The following is a 16,565-nucleotide window of genomic DNA, read 5'->3' as shown; positions in this document are numbered from 1 at the left end:
GCAGAGGTATGCAAATAGACCCCTCCCTCTGCTGATAAAAACTATCCCAGTGCCAACTCTGATGCTCCTGGAGAGGTGCCCCAGCTCTGGAATTCCCAGGTGCCGCCACTCAGGACTGAGCACATCCAGTCACCAAGAAGTCTGTATTGAGCTCAATTTTCCCTTTTAAAAGGTGCTTTGATGGAGAGCAAGTGTGTATGTGTGGGCGTGAGTGAGAGGCAGTGACTATGTTATGATTTTCATGATCTGATGTCTGTGTGTTTGCAGGAGTCCAGTGGGAGGTGGAGCTATGGAGGCTGAGGGAGACTTGAGGCAGCCTGAGGCTTCTCTGAGACTCTCCTCTGCAGTCTCGCATTCACTGTCTGTAGTTATAATATGCACTGGGTCTGCCTAGCTCCAGAGAAGGGGCTGCAGTGGGTTTCATACATTAATACTGTTGGTAGAACACCCCACACAGACTCTCCAAGGGCCAATTCACCATCTCAAGAGACAATTGTAAGAACGTACTACAACTTCAAATGGACAGCCTGAAATTCGAGGGCACAGCAACACATTTCTGTGCAAAAGATGCACAGCAAGGGAAAATCAGAGTTAACTCAGACACGAACTTCCCCTAGTGGAAGGAGTTAGGCTGCAGGGGGTCACTCAGGACCTACAGAGCACAGGACTCAGACCCAGGAGCAGGTGCAGATGGAGCTTCACCACTGGCTTCCTGTTGTGTCTGGGGATTCTTCTCCATCTCAGTGTCCCTCAGGGAAATGGTGCATCTCCTCATTTCTTTCAGAAGCACGCACCCCATCTCTGGTTGTCCTTCTTCTAAGGTAGGTTTATTTTTCTTCCGTCATATTCTTGTCAACATTATTTACCAGAAACATAATTTGAATGCACCAATTCTTATTTTTTGAGTTTCTTCTCACTGTCCAACTTTCATGCATGTGAGGAAACTGAAAATACCATGGTATGGATGGGGCACACCTGAATCTTAGATAGTCTCTCTCGTCCGAGTCTCAAAGGGTGTCCACGGACTCCCTGCCTTACTGCCTGGGCCTCCTTTGTGTGGACACCTCCTGTGCTCAGTGCAGCCACTATGGGCTTTATTGCAGGACAGTCTGCTAACATCACCCCAGCGAAGGCATTCATTCTCGATGGTTCTGTCCGGGAACCAGTTTTCTCTGCAGTGAGATCTGTGAGTTGTGAGCATAGGACCGTGTACTATACAGGAAAAGGAATGTGTTGAGAACTCAGACAAATATACAGCTAAGCAAGGTTGTTAGGTGGACTTCAGGGGCAATGAGGATCCACTGTAGTGACAAGGTTCATAGGGAGCCTGAGGAAGGATTTCTAAATTTAGTCTATTTCCTTTTCCTGCACAGAAAACACCTTTCCCATGAAACATTCATGTTCTATTTTACATATATAACACACACCAAACATGCATTTACCTATAAAAATTCCCATACTTAGTGAAATATAAATCTATCCATATGGCATTTTTTCACATCGTTTAATTTGATGTTTGTATCATGATGTTTTCTTATAATAATTATTGCTGATGAGATTATTAACTATGGAGCTCCATTCTTTCTAAGATGACGCATTTGAGAAACATTTCCTTGTATATGGATGTTTTAAGAATTTTATAATGAGTCATTATAAATAAACTCATTACAGAACATTGACTACGAAGCAAATATAAGTCCCAATATAAATAGTTACAAATGTAAGATCATGAAAAATGTATCTTTTTATTCACTTCTTAATAAACCTTTAAAAAGCATTAACTCTTTTCTCTTTACCATTGGCGAATAAAAGAGGAAACGTCATCATCACATTATTTCATAACAGAAAATAATAATTGCAAGTTTCATTCCTCTAGTTTTTCCATGCTGGACCAATACTTAGACATTAACTTTGATTTTCCAACAAGTCTATATAAACTCAAAAACTAAGCAAGACTTGGGAAGAAATGGCTGTGGGTCCATGTGTGTGTGATGTTCGTGACCCTATCTGTGACCACTGGTACTCCATGAGTGTCTCCCTCCGCGCTTCGGTTCATAGATAGAGCCAGACTCCATAGGAGACTCCTGCTGTGAAAGATGCTCCAGTCACTCCTCCCCCCATCTGCCCAAGGCACTTTTCTAGCCAAAGATCCCTTCTTTGTATGACAATGGAATCAAGTAACTCTTGACCGAGAGGGAGGGGCATGCAAACAGGGCTCTGTCCTCATTGCATTAGCCCCTCACAGAACCTGTCCCCGCAGCACTCAGCAAGGCGTCCTGAGGCCAGTTCGGTGCTGCTTTCAAGCCTCCTCGACCCCCAAGTCCCGGGATGAAGCTCAGATTGCTCTGGGATCCTTTTCTTCATTCAACAAGGCGAGGGAAGAATAAGAGCTGGTGTGTGTTGTGGGAAAAATTATGTGGAAAGATGGGGTTTCCTGAATCCAGTGTGTATGTTTGCAGGTGTCCATGGTGAAATGCAGCTGGTGGAGTCTGGAGAGACCTGAGAACACCTGGGGGTTCGCTGAGACTCTCCTGTGTCAGCACTGGCTTCACCTTCAGCAGTTTTGCCACTCACTGGATCCGCCAGGCTCCAGGGAAGGGACTAGAGTGGGTGGCAGTTATATGGTATGATGGAAGTAAGACGATATACACAGACTCCGTGAAGGACCGGTTCATCATCTCCAGAGACAACTCCCAAGGCACAGTGTATCTACCAATGAATACCCTGAGACCTGAGGACGCAGCCATGTATCACTGCGCATGTGCCACAGTGGCGGGAAGTCAACAGGAACTCACACACAAAACCTCCACAGGAAGGAAGCCCTTCCACCAGAGACACGGGCCCTATCACCTCCCAGACCAGGTGCAGAAAAGGCTGGGCGGGTTAGTTCTTGTGTCATCTGGAAGTACCTCGTGGAATCTCTATATCACGTGATTTGTTTTCTGATCCATATATTTATAACTCTGGGACATCATGAAAATAAAAATCCAGGGAACTACAGTGAGCAGCTGTGATGAAAACGGACTAAGATTGTTTACAGAGGATAAGTCTACAGTGGAGGATGATCATACATAACAAATGTGCTGACTGCAGATGTAGCTCAACTATCCATGGTCGGGCTATCTAAAAAGACAACTCCAGGTACTGAGTAGGGACTGCAAACTGAACCACTAGAACCAGGAAAGAGAATGTTTGGGGAGACCCATAGTGGTTATCAGACACAGCTGGCCTGACAGTGATGATAGGCTATCAGCAAGAGGCTCTCAGTACACGCTGGACCAAGGAACTTCCCCAAAGCTAGATTCACGGGAGGATGTGTGATCCTTATCAGTACCTCTGGTTTCTTTTAAATCCACAAAGAACAGCATCCAGAAGGAGCCTCCTTTTATTGTGCCTACAAACTCAGATGACTTTAAATTGTGATGATTTTCCCCCTCTCTATTCTTCATGAACGGATTGTCATAGGAAAAAGAAGTATTAGAGGCCATGTTACCATTGCTCCGGGATGCATAATTGTGAGAAGGCTGGGGTAGGGATTGTCTAGATAGAGGATCAGCTAGAATTCCATTATTTCATCTCCACATGGGCAGTTCTGATGATCATTTATAAAAGCAGTAAACATGCACTATTGGTGAACAGGTATTCATCCAAAGGAACGACTGTACACAAACATCAGCCACATGTTAAATGTAAAAAAAAAGTCAGTGAAATATTAGATGTATTTTACTTATAAAAATGAGTCATTAAAAAAAAAAAGATGTGTGGTGGGGGAATAGGGCACTGACCTACCCAAGGGGAGGGTATTGTTTGTGTCTCCACAGGAGAAGAGGGACCATATTTAAACAGTGCCAGATGAATGCAGCATGTTGCAAGGAATGGGGAGCCAGTGGAGGGGCCTGAGGGCTTGGCCCCCATACCAACTGCCCCTGAGGGAGTACAAAGGACAGACTCTGGGGCCAAAGCGTGGTACCCCATCGGACCTGACTGAAGGACACTCCTGGAGATAAAAAATCAGACCTTGATCTATTTACAACTGCCCTTCACCACAGAAGAATTTACTTGAGAAGATGGCACTGAAGCTGCAGCTAGGACAGAGGGGCATGTTCGATCAAAGCAAATGGGAGCAAATGAAGGGCAAGGAAGAGAGAGTGGAGCACATCCTGGCCCATCAGGTCTGGAGGACGATATCTCCGCTCTGAACAGCAAATGCACAGAGTAGACAATATGGCTGATCCCATTACGAGACACCCCGTCCCCTGATGGCCCAGGGCCCTAAGGGGGACAACACTGGAGACTCAGGGTCGAGACTGGCCAGACTGACCCTGTGACACTGAGGCAAACCACTAAAAGCATGCGGCAGAACAACCAAGGGAGCAGATCAGGGATCCCCTGAGGGAGTACAAAGGACAGACTCTGGGGCCAAAGCGGGGTACCCCATCGGACCTGACTGAAGGACACTCCTGGAGATAAAAAAATCAGACCTTGATCTATTTACAAGTTTTTCTTTTTAAAAATTTTTTCTTTTAATTAATTTATTCTTCTACGGGTAATTGGTTTTCTTTTTTGTTGTCAGTGCTGTGTTCTCATTTATTGCCTATCTTGATATGACTTGATTTTTCTTGCATATTATTATCTCTACAGATCTATCTAGATAACGTAGACTGGATGAATAGTCTGGAAAAGAAAACAACGGGACCAGTGGTTCCGGGGGGGCACGGGAAAGGAGGAGACAGGGGTAAGGAGGTGGTGCTGACCAACCCAGGGACAGGGGAGCAACAAGTGATACAAAATCAGTGGCAAGGAGGGTGTGAGAGGCCTGGTAGGAATTCAGCAAGGGCAATGTAACCGAGAGAAATTACTGAAACTCAAATGAAGGCTGAGCATGATAGTGGAACAAGAGGAAAGTGAAAGGAAATAGAGGAAAGAACTAGGCGACAAAGGGTATTTATTTATAGAGGTCTAAAGACTAGAATGTACATATGTAAATATATTTATATAAGAGTGTGGGGAAACAGATCTTTGTACATATATTTATAGGTTTAGTATTAAGGCAGCAGATGGACATTAGGCCTCCACTCAAGCACTTACTCAATGCAAGAACACATTGTTCTATTAAATTGGCATTCCAGATGGACACCTTCCGGACACAATTGCTGAAGAAACATGCATGCATAAGCAAATGTGGTGAAGAAAGCTGATGGTGCCTGGTTATCAAAAGATATAGCCTCTGGGGTCTTAAAGGCTTGAGGATAAACAAGCAGCTATTTGGCTGAGAAGCCCACATGGAAGAAGCACACCAGCCTGTATGACCACGAGGTGTAGAAAGGACCAGTTATCAGACATCAAAGAACTAAATATCATATCAGTGGGTGCCCACCTTTCTGATATGATCACTGAAGACAAACGTGTGCATAAGCAAAGGTGGTAAAGAAAGCTGATGGTGCCCGAATATCAAATTATATAGCATCTGGAGTCTTAAAGGCTTGAAGATAAACAAGCGGCCATCTAGCTCAGAAGCAACAAAGCCCACATGGAAGAAACACACCAGCCTGTGTGACCATGAGCTGGCGAAGGTATCAGGTATCAGGCATCAAAGAACAAAAAATCATATCATTGTATATGAGGGTGAGTGCAGAGCAGGCAACGGGACACCCCTTACTGAAGGGTTGTGGGGAGGAGATGAGCCAGTCAGGGAGCAGGTTAGCAATGATGAAACATATAACTTTCCTCTAGTTCTTAAGTGCTTCCTCCCCCCACTATCATGATCCCAATTCTACCTTACAAATCTGGCTAGACCAGATGATGTGCGTTGGTATAGATAGGAACCAGAAACACAGGGAATCCAAGACAGATGACCCCTTTAGGACCAGTGGTGAGAGTTGTGATGCCTGGAGGGTGGAGAGAATGTGGGGTAGAACAGGGAACCGATTACAAGAATCTACGCATAACCTCCTCCCTGGGAGATGGACAGCAGAGAAGAGGGCGGGGGAAGGTGTCAGACAGTATAACATATGATAAAATAATAGTAATTTATGAATGATGAAGGGTTCATGAGGGAGGGGGGAGAGGGGAGGGGGGAAAACGAGCAGCCGATATTAAGGGCTCAAGTAGAAGGAAAATGTTTTGAGAATGATGATGGCAACAAATGTACATATGTGCTTGACACAATGGATGTATGTAGGGATTGTGATAAGAATTGTATGAGCCCCCAATAAAATGATTAAAACAAAAAACGAGCCATTGATCCTCAGCAAAGTGTCCTTAGAGTGAGAACATTTGCTTACAGCATGGATTTGACTTCCTTTTCTGCCCTTCCACTCAGATCATGTCCGCCATGGAATTTTTGGAAGCATTTCCTCTTAATATTCCTCACTTGACACAACGTTCCCGCTTAAGCTGTTATTTAGGAGTGATTGTGTGAGAAGGATGGCCCACACACTTGCTATCATAGCCCTTCCTGTGCATTAAGCCCCAAAGATTTCTGCGTGTGGTGACAAGCTTGAAATCTCAGTTACCTGTTCAGAGGAGTAGATGGTATGCACACTGCAGTTTGATTTCTTCTGGAAAGATGGACTACAGTGATGGTGTGGGGAAAGGAGCATTTTAAACACTTTAAACACTCACTATTCAATCATCTGAAATATTATTTCTTCGTAAATTCTTTAACTCTACATTTCTCACTTTTCCAAACACACATGCAAAAACTATTTCTTGGCTTAAGGCATTAACAGTACAGATTGTTATACTGAAGACAACTACATGGGGGCTTAGCATGTTCATAGAAAAATCCAATCTTCTTTCCAATATTATGATATAATTTCAACAGTATCCCATTTATCCAGTTTTTTAAACACCTTGGTATGTAAATCATCTGGGAAGGTAGTGACTCCCTTCATTCCACCTCTCATCCAGGGTGGGGGTTATTCTCATGTCCATTGTTGAGGTAAAGACTCCAGTGGGATGCTGAGAGATTTGCCCAAGGCTGAGCCTCCAATTTGTGGTTCTTATTCACAAAATTCTCTACTATGCGTGTTGTCTCAATGTTCTTGGAAGTAGTGTTCAGCTAGAAGCTAGGATGAAGAAAGAGTGTGTGCTTAGAAATGAGAAAAGGAGCCAGAAAGCCTTTCTTAATTAAATCAGGCTTCTTCTTCTTTTTAAAAATCATTTTATTGGAGGCTCAAACAACTCTTATACCAATCCATACATCAATTGAATCAGGCATGTTTATACATATGTTGCCCTCATTCTTTTCTGGACATTTACTTTCTATTGCGCCCTTGGGATCAGCTCTTTTTTCTACCCCTCCCCCCCTCATAGCCCCTGATCGATTGTACATTGTTATTATCTTCATCTCTCGCACCGACCGCTGTCTCCCTGCCCCCAGGTTTTCTGTTGTTCTTCCCCCTGTCGAGGGGCATGTGGTTATGTGTCGATCACTGTGATCGATTCCTCTTTTCTCCCCTCCTCTCCCCCTCTCCCCCTCTCCCCCCTACCCTTCTGGTATCACTATTCCCACTCCTGTTCCTGGATTCCATGTGTCGGGAGCTCCCATCTCTTATCTATACCTGTGCACATGTTTCGATCTAGTCTGAATTAAGAAGCAGCACTGGGGTCATGGTAGTGGGGGGTGAGGAAGCCTCAAGTAACCAGAGGAACATGGTGTGTTTCATCAATGCTTTACTGCACCCTGGTGACTCATCCCCTCCCTGTGGCCCCTCTGTGGGGAGATTGTTCCACTGTCTACAGATGGGCTTTGGATCTCAGCTCAAACACCTTTTGTTCTCAACAATATTGTTTTGTTTGTTATGTGTCTGCTGATGCCTATTACCCGGTCCCTATGACTCCTCATGATCACACTGGAGGTATGCTTCTACCATGTGGACTTGTTGCCTCACTGCTGATTGGCACCAACCTAAGCCTAACCCTAAGTCTACCACAAACTCTAATGGTAACCATAACCCTAAATCTAACACCTAGCGTAACCATAACCATAAGCATAACCCTGAGCCTAACAGCAACCCAACCCTTACCCTAATCCTAACCCTAACCTAACACTAACCAAAACGATAAACCTAAGCCTAACACCAACACTAGCCCTCACCCTAAGTCTAACACCAATACAACCCTAACTTTAAGTCTAACACTAATCCTAACCCTAACCCTAAACCTAAGTCTAATACTAACCATAACCCGTTCCCTAAATGTAACACCAAACCTAAACCTAACCCTGACCTTAGCAATACCCTAAGTCTAGCTTTAACTCTAACCTAAATCTAACACTAAAACTAACCCTACCCCTAAATCTAACAGCATTCCTATACTGAACCCTAAACCTACCCCTAACTCGCAGTTTAACACCAACACTAACCTTAATGTTAAACCTAAACCTTAACCTAAGTCTAACACCAATCCTAACCCTAACTCTAACACCAACTATATCTAACTCTACGTTTAACACCAAATCATACCATGACCATAATCCTATAACTAACACCTACCCTAACCCTAACTCTAAGTATAAAAACAACCCTAATTGTAACCCTAACCCTAGTCTAAAGCCATCCCTAACATTAACTCTAACTCTAACCCTAACACCAACCCTAACACTAACCCTAAGCCTAAGCCTAACCCTAGCCCTAACCGCGAGCCTAAAGCTAACACCAACCCTAGCTCTAACCCTAACCCTAACACAAACCCTAACCCTATGTCTAACCCACACCCTAATTCTAACCTGAACCCTCACCATAACACTAAACCTAATCCTAATCCTAAACATAACCCTAACCCTAAACCTAAAACTAACCCTAATCTAAACCTAATCCTATTCCGAAAGATAACCCTAACCATAACCATAACACTAACCCTAAACCTAACACTAACCCTAAGTATAACCCTAATACTACACTAATCCTAAATATAACCCTAATACTAACCCTAACACTAACCCTCATCTTAACCCTAACTCTAACGCTAACCTTGACCCTAACGCTAACACTAAGTCTAAACCTAACCCTACCTCTAATACTAAACCTAACACTAACCCTGTCTAACCCTAACCATAACCCTAACCCTAACACTAAGTCTAAACCTAACCCTAACTGTAAACTACTCTAGCCCTATCCCTAACCCTAAATCTAAGCCTACTCCTAACTCTAACCCAAACCAGAACCCTAAACCTATTCCTAACCCTGACCATAACCCTAAATCTAACCATCAACCTAACCATAACCCTAACACTCATTGCAAAGCTAATTGTAACTCAAACCCTAATCTTAATTGGAACTTTTACCCTAGTCCTAACTGTAAATCTAACCCTAACCCTAAACCTAATCCTAACCCTGACCCTAACCCTAAATCTAACCCTCACCCTAACCTTAACACTAACCCTAATCTTAACCCTCTGTCTAAAGCTAACCCTAACTGTAACCTTTACTCTAGGCCTAACCCTAAACCTATCCCTAACACTAAGTCTAACCCTAACCCTAAACCACATCCAAACCCTAACTCTAAATCTAACCCTAATCCCAACAGTAACCCTAAACCTAACCATAACCCTTACCCTAAGTCTAACCCTAACACAAACCTAATCCTCTCCCTAAACCTAACTTTAATGCTACCCCTAACCCTAAACCTTACCCTAACTGAAACTCTAGCCTAACTCAAACCCTAACCTTAACCCTAAATCTAACCCTAACCCTAACACCAAATTTAACCCTAAACCTAAACATAACCCTAACATTAACCCTAACCCTAATCCTAACCCTAACAGTAACTCTAGTCCATATCGTAACCCTAAATGTAACCCTAACCTTTATAACCATAACCATAAACCTACCCTAACACAAACTCTAGCTCTAAACCTAACCCTAATGCTAAATTTAACCCTAACGGTAACCCTCATCTTAACCCTAACACTAACCCTAATCCTCATCCTTACCCAAATCCTAACCCTAAGTCTAACCTAACCCTAGCCCTAACCTAAGCGTAAATCTAACCCTAACCATACCCCTAACCCTAATCCTAACTCTAATCCAAACACTAACACCAGCCCTAACACTAAACCTAACCCTAACCATAATACTAACCCTAAACCTAACTCTAACCCTAATACAACCACTAACTTTAAACCTAACCCCAACTCTATACCTAACCCTAAGTCTAACCCTGACAATAACTTTTAACCAACCGTAGCTCTAGCCCTAACCCTAATCGTAAAGCTAACCCTAGGCCTAACATTAACACTAACCCCAACCCTGAACCTAACCCGAACTCGAACCCTAACCTAAGTCTAACCCTAACGCTTACCCTAACCATAACTCTAGCCCTAACCCTATGTGTAACCTTAACCCTAACACTTACCCTGACCAGAATTCTAGCCCTAATGCTAACCCTAACGCTAAGGCTAACCCTAACACTAACCCTAACCATAATTCTAGCCCTAACCCTATGTGTAACCCTAACGCTTACCCTAACCATAACTCTAGTCCTAACCCTATGTGTAACCCTAACCCTAACGCTTACCCTAACCATAATTCTAGACCTAATGTTAACCCTAACGCTAAGGCTAACCCTAACACTAACCCTAATCCTAAACTTAAACCTAACCCTTCAACTAAACCTAACGCTAATCCTAGCCATAATACTAACATTAACCCTAAACCTAACCAAACACTAACACTAACCTTAACCCTAACCTGAACCCAAACACTAAACCCTAACCCATACCCGAACCCTTGACTCCAACCCTGACCTTTAACCCTGACCCTTACCCTAAACCCTGACCCTAAATCCTGACCCTAAACCTTGACTCTTACCCTAAATGCTCATCCTAACCCTAACCCTAAACCCTGACCCTGACCGTGATGTTGACCCTTCACCCTGACACTTACCCTAAGCCCTGACCCTGACCCTAAACCCTCACCCGAACCCTAACCCTAAACCCTGACCCTGACCCCAAACCCCAAACCTAATCCTAACTCTAACCCTAAACCCAAAACCCTAAACTCTTAACTCTAACCCTGGAAGAAGGGATGAGTTTTGAATGGTGGTGCTGGAGAAGAATATTGAAAAGTACCATGAACTGCTTACAGGACAAATTGATCTGTATTGGAAGAAGTAAGGCCAGAATGCTCCTTAGAGGCAAAGATGGCACGGTTTTTTTTTACATACTTTTGACCCATTGCCAGAAGAGATCAGTCCCTGGAGAAGGACATCATTTTTGGTAACGTGGAGGGGTGGTGAATAAGAGGAAGGCCCTTGTAGCCATGGACTGACACCTTAGCTGCACCAATGGACTCAGGCACAGAGGATGGTGCGGGACTGTGTTCTGTTGTGCATAGGGTCACTAGGGGTCAGAGCCAACTCAGTGGAATGTAACAACAATAATATCCACAGATCCTCAATAAATGGAGTTCCTTAGGCAAAAGGAAAATCATACAGATGGAAGCATGGAGATGTGGGAAGGAATAATGAAGCCCAGAAAGGATACATGCAGGGGTGATAATAAATGATAATTGGTGACATGAGCCAATAATCATGATGTTTTGAGGAATTTTACATATATAGAGAAGTAAAATACATAATAATAACAACACAATATGCAGTGGTATGGCTGGAAAATTCCAAGATCCTTGCACCATTAATGAGGTAGTGAACACATTAATTGACAAAATTTTAATAACTCAAGGGCGAATTCTGACATTTCTAGGGTTATCACAAAAAATATGAACTTAAAAACTAATAACTACAAAGAAAGCTTAATCATAACTAGAGGTTAAAAGTACATTTTACATAAGAGGGTAAATCTACTAGAAAGAGAGTAATTCTCAATGTGTGTGCAGCTAATAACATAGTCTCAAAATATTTAAAGCAAAAATGTAGCCAACTATAAGAACTGAAAAATCTTTATTCATGATGTGAAATATAGGTCAATAAATGACAGAAAAAAGAAAAATTTGAAATTTTAAGAAAATTCACATATCATTAATAAACTTTTAAATTACTTTACAGGATAGCAACTTTAATACTTTCAGACATTTTTAAAGTATACAGTAAAGTTACCAAAATTAGTCATTTGCTAGTCATAGAACAAGCATTAATGAATTTCAAAGGATTAAAATAATACAAAATATATTATCTAACCAAAGTGAAATTAACCTGGAAAAAAAATACAAGTACTGAAACAAAAATTAAAGCCCAAACCAAACTAACAAACTTAAAAAATTAAACAAATAAAAATACTTTTATGTAACTTGTGGTGACAGGAAGATATCACAATGGAGCTTTGAATATATTTTAAACACCAAATATATCTAAATTTGTATTTTATAGTTAAAGCTGTACCAAGAAAAAACTATAGTCTTAAGTGCAATCTTGAAAAAGAAAGCCTGAAAGTACCTATGCACATACCTCAAGAAAGTAAAGGGAATAAATAAAGACAAAAACAAAAAGAGCAATTTATATTTTACATAGATTCTCTGATTCACTCACAATAGACAGTATAAACTAAGCCCAAAGTTACTTTCTTGCAATTATTAATATAATCAATAAACCTATAGCAAGACTTCAAATATGGAAGGAAGGCACAAATGACCAATATTAAAATAAAATGAGGATGTTATTAAAAATCCTATTGGTTTTTTTGTTGACATATTTATACTAATAAATTTTAAAGTGCTAATAAAATAAATTCCTTCAAATACACATTTTTTCCAAAACTAGCCCAGTAAGGAGTAGAAATCTGAATATTCATGTAACGTATATGAACTGAATGGCTCCTTTAAACCTTTTCCACAAAGAAAAGGCCAGGCCTCATATAGCTGCTCTGGGGATTCCGTAAAACATTTAAGGAAAAAAAACACTATTATACAATCTATTCCAGAGAATATAAAACAAGCACTTCCAACTCCATTTCCAAAATCAGCATACCCTTGATTCAAAATTTGACGAGGAAATATATTACAAGAAACATAGACACAAGAATCCTAGGCAAAACATTTGAAAACCAAGCACAGAGATAAATAAAAAGGGAAATACATCAGACATTGAGCCAACCTCAGGGTCAGCAGTTCAAAACCACCAGCTGCTCTGAAGGGGAAAGATGGGGCTTTCTGCTCCCAGTTTTTAATATTTTCTGCTTTCCCTTCTACTGAGGTTTTTATCTGATTTACTTTGTTATTCTTGTTAATCTTTAAAATGTTTTCTGCATATGAAATCCAGACGTAAGTCTGTAGAGACAGTAACTGGGTTATTGGGCCCATGGGACATGGCGGCGGTGGTTGGGAGGAAATGGGGAGCTAATAAGGATGAGGACAAGAACAAAGAACATGTTCTAAAACTGATTGTACAACTCTTCTTGATGTGACGGAACGAATGACTTGCATGACTTGTGAACTACATGCCAATAAAACTGCTTGGGGGTAGGGAGGATTGGGGGATGTTGACTTTGTTCCGGTGAAGCAAAGGTGCTTTCATATATCAATTACTATAATTTACCACGTTAACTAAATAAAGGAGAAAATCATTTCAGCCGATGATAAAATTCAGTGCTTATTCGCGGTTAAACACATGCACACAGTGCCCTGAGCGAATGGGAAACAGAGGGGAATGTCTGAGGCAGCACACATCCAACACCACACCGAAATCCTGACCCTTCCTCTTCCCTCAGACCCAGCAGAGAGACTGTCCTCTGATTGATGCCTGCGCTATTTCTCCTGGACTAGCGCTCCTACCAAGGGCAACAAGAGCAAAGCAGAAAAACAAAAAGGAGGAGGAGGAACATAAAGGGGTAGGAGATATAGTGTGTGTGGGGAAAAAAGAAGCAAAATTGTCAATATTTAAAGATGACATCATGATACCTATGAAAATGTTGAAGAAGCTGTAGCTTAAGAATTAGAAGTTGGTTGGGGGGATTAGAATTGGTAAGTGAATCTATCAAGACCCCTGAAAGCAGTTAATAGATTAAAAACTCAATTCGAAGACATATGTCAGTATTCAGCTATTAAGAAATAAAAAGCAAATGATGGTATTTACAATAGCATCAAAGTAAGGAAATATCTAGAAATGAACGTGATGGAATCTGTGCAAGAATGTCTACACAGAAAACTACAAACCATTATTGAGGAAAAGTGAAGAATGCATTCAAACTTTATGCTTTATTCTCCTCTTTCCCGTTCTCTCCTTCCCCTCCTTTGTTTCTTTCACTGGACAGGACCTGTGGTACCTGGGGGACGAATCCAGAGGGTATTAGAGGATTTTCTTCTCATCTGCAGGGGAAAGCTGGAAAATTAAGGCAGACAGAAAAAGAACGAATGCATTTTAATAATGAGTTTGGCAGAAAATACTGGAAGAACAATGGGCTGCCAGGAGAAGAAGCGAATCTTTCGGGAAGGAAATAGAGCCAGAATGCTCTTTTCCTCTCACGTACTTTGGATGTGCTGTGGGGAAAAGCCAGTCCCTGAAGAAAGAGAGCAGGCTTGCTCAAGGGAAGGGTCAGTGAAAAGGAGAAAGACCTTCAGCAAAGAAACTTGGCACAGTGGCTGCAACAATGGCTTGACCGCAACAGTCTAGGTGAGGACGGCGCAGCACCGGGCAGGGTGGCCTTCTGCGGTACAGGAGTTGGCGCTTACTCAGCAGCATCAAGCGACAGCAATGCGGAAGACCCAAAGAAGTGGAGGGATTTATGATGCGCATGGATTTAAAGATGAATAGTGTAAAGATAGCGATTTCTTCCCGACTTGATGCCTCGTACCAAGGCAATTCTAATAAAACCCAAAGGGTTTTCTTCTTTGGGTAGAAATTGACTAGTTGACTCAAAAATGTTCATGGAAGCACAAAAGAAAGGGCGAAGAATAGAACAGGAAGAAAAATAATGTTTTGAATACTATTCGATAGCAAGATTGAGGATAAAGTTACAATAATTAATACTAGGTAGTCTTAGCAGCTAATGCAAAGGCAAATGTGCATCATAGCAAATTATGAGCTGCATTGTGAAGAAAATTCCAGAACCTTTCACTGTGTTTGTGCAGAACCTATTCAGAGCCCAAGAGGCAGTGGTTAAAGCAGAACGGGGGGGACTAGGTGATCTAAAGTTAGAGAAGTTGCGTGCCAGAGTTGTATTCCTTCATAATGCTTCCTCCATTTGTGTGCTGAGCAAATCATGAGATGTTAGAGTATGAAGAAGAACACAGCACCAAGATTGAAGGAGAATTTATTAACAACCTGTATGTGCAGATGACATTACCTTGCTTGCTAAAACCGAGGAGGACTTGAATAATGTACTGATGGATATCAAAGACCTTAGTCTTTGGTATGTGACTATGTTGTTAGGTGCCCTCTGGGGGGTTCCGACACATAGTGACCCTATGCATAATAGAACTGACCACTGCCTGGTCCCGGGCCATCCGCACAAGTGTTCCTGTGCTTGAGTCATGGTGTCAGCCCATCTTGTGAGGCCCTTCCCTTTTCGCTGCCCCTCTGCTTTACCAAGCATGATGTCCTTCTCCAGGGCTGCTCTCTCCTGACATCTTATTGAGAAAGGGGGTGGGGTGGGGGGAAGCCTGCAATGTAAGATTTCATTTATATGATGCTCCTAAGCAAGCACAAGGAATCCTTGATGGTAAAAGCCGAGGCCCTGGGGATCATGATGGAGCAAAAGGGCAATGATTGCGAGGGGCCTGGGTGAGATTTCTGGGTTATCAGTAATGTTCCACTTCATGACCAGAGTGGGGCTTTCATAGTGCACCCACCAGATACATACAGTTGGATTTTGTATGCTCTTCTGTACATTTGTTTCAATGGGGGAAGGGAGACTCCGGAGAGGGCAAGATATGACAAAATAACAATCTGTGGATTATCAAGGGCTCATGAGGGAGGGGGGAGCGGGAAGGGAGGGGAAAAAATAAAGAGGACCTGATGCAGAGGGCTTAAATGGAGAGCAAAAGCTTTGAGAGTGGTTAGGGCAAAGAATGTACAGATGTGCTTTATACAATTGATGTATGTATATGCATGGATTGTGATAAGAGTTGTATGAGCCCCTAATACAATGTTTAAAAGAAAATGGGACCTTCAAGACTACGGCATTTTACCCTTCAGATCTGGAATTGAACTCATCTTCACCTTGGAAGAATCAACCATTACAGGCCCAAGGGCATCCTTCAGCCAAGGCCAAAGTCCCGAGAGTTAGGAAAGGAGGAGGAATGGAGAGAGGAAACACAGGTTGGAAGTGGTGGTATATCGAGTCTGACTGTTTAGTGTAAAATAACTGGTAGTTACATAATTTTGTGTCACCTTGAAAATATAAAAGTGTATGGGTGGAATGCGGCCTCTCAATCAGGCCGCAGTTTGATGACCTCATTTGGAGTTGGCCACCAAGATAAATGGCTCTCTAGAGTCAGCGCTCTCTCTCTCTCTCTCTCTCTCCCTCTTTCTCTCTCTGATTCACCTTCCTGCTGGAGAGCCACTCAGAAACATGACGGAGACCAGTCAGACCCCTGGGGATGCATCTACAGCCACCGGATCCACAAGACTTTGTATCTACCAGCTTGTGATTTTCCTGCATTTTGCAT

This window comes from Tenrec ecaudatus, chromosome 8 (assembly GCF_050624435.1).
Source record: "Tenrec ecaudatus isolate mTenEca1 chromosome 8, mTenEca1.hap1, whole genome shotgun sequence".
Classification (NCBI taxonomy): Eukaryota; Metazoa; Chordata; class Mammalia; order Afrosoricida; family Tenrecidae; genus Tenrec; species Tenrec ecaudatus.
This window is presented reverse-complemented; position numbering follows the sequence as displayed.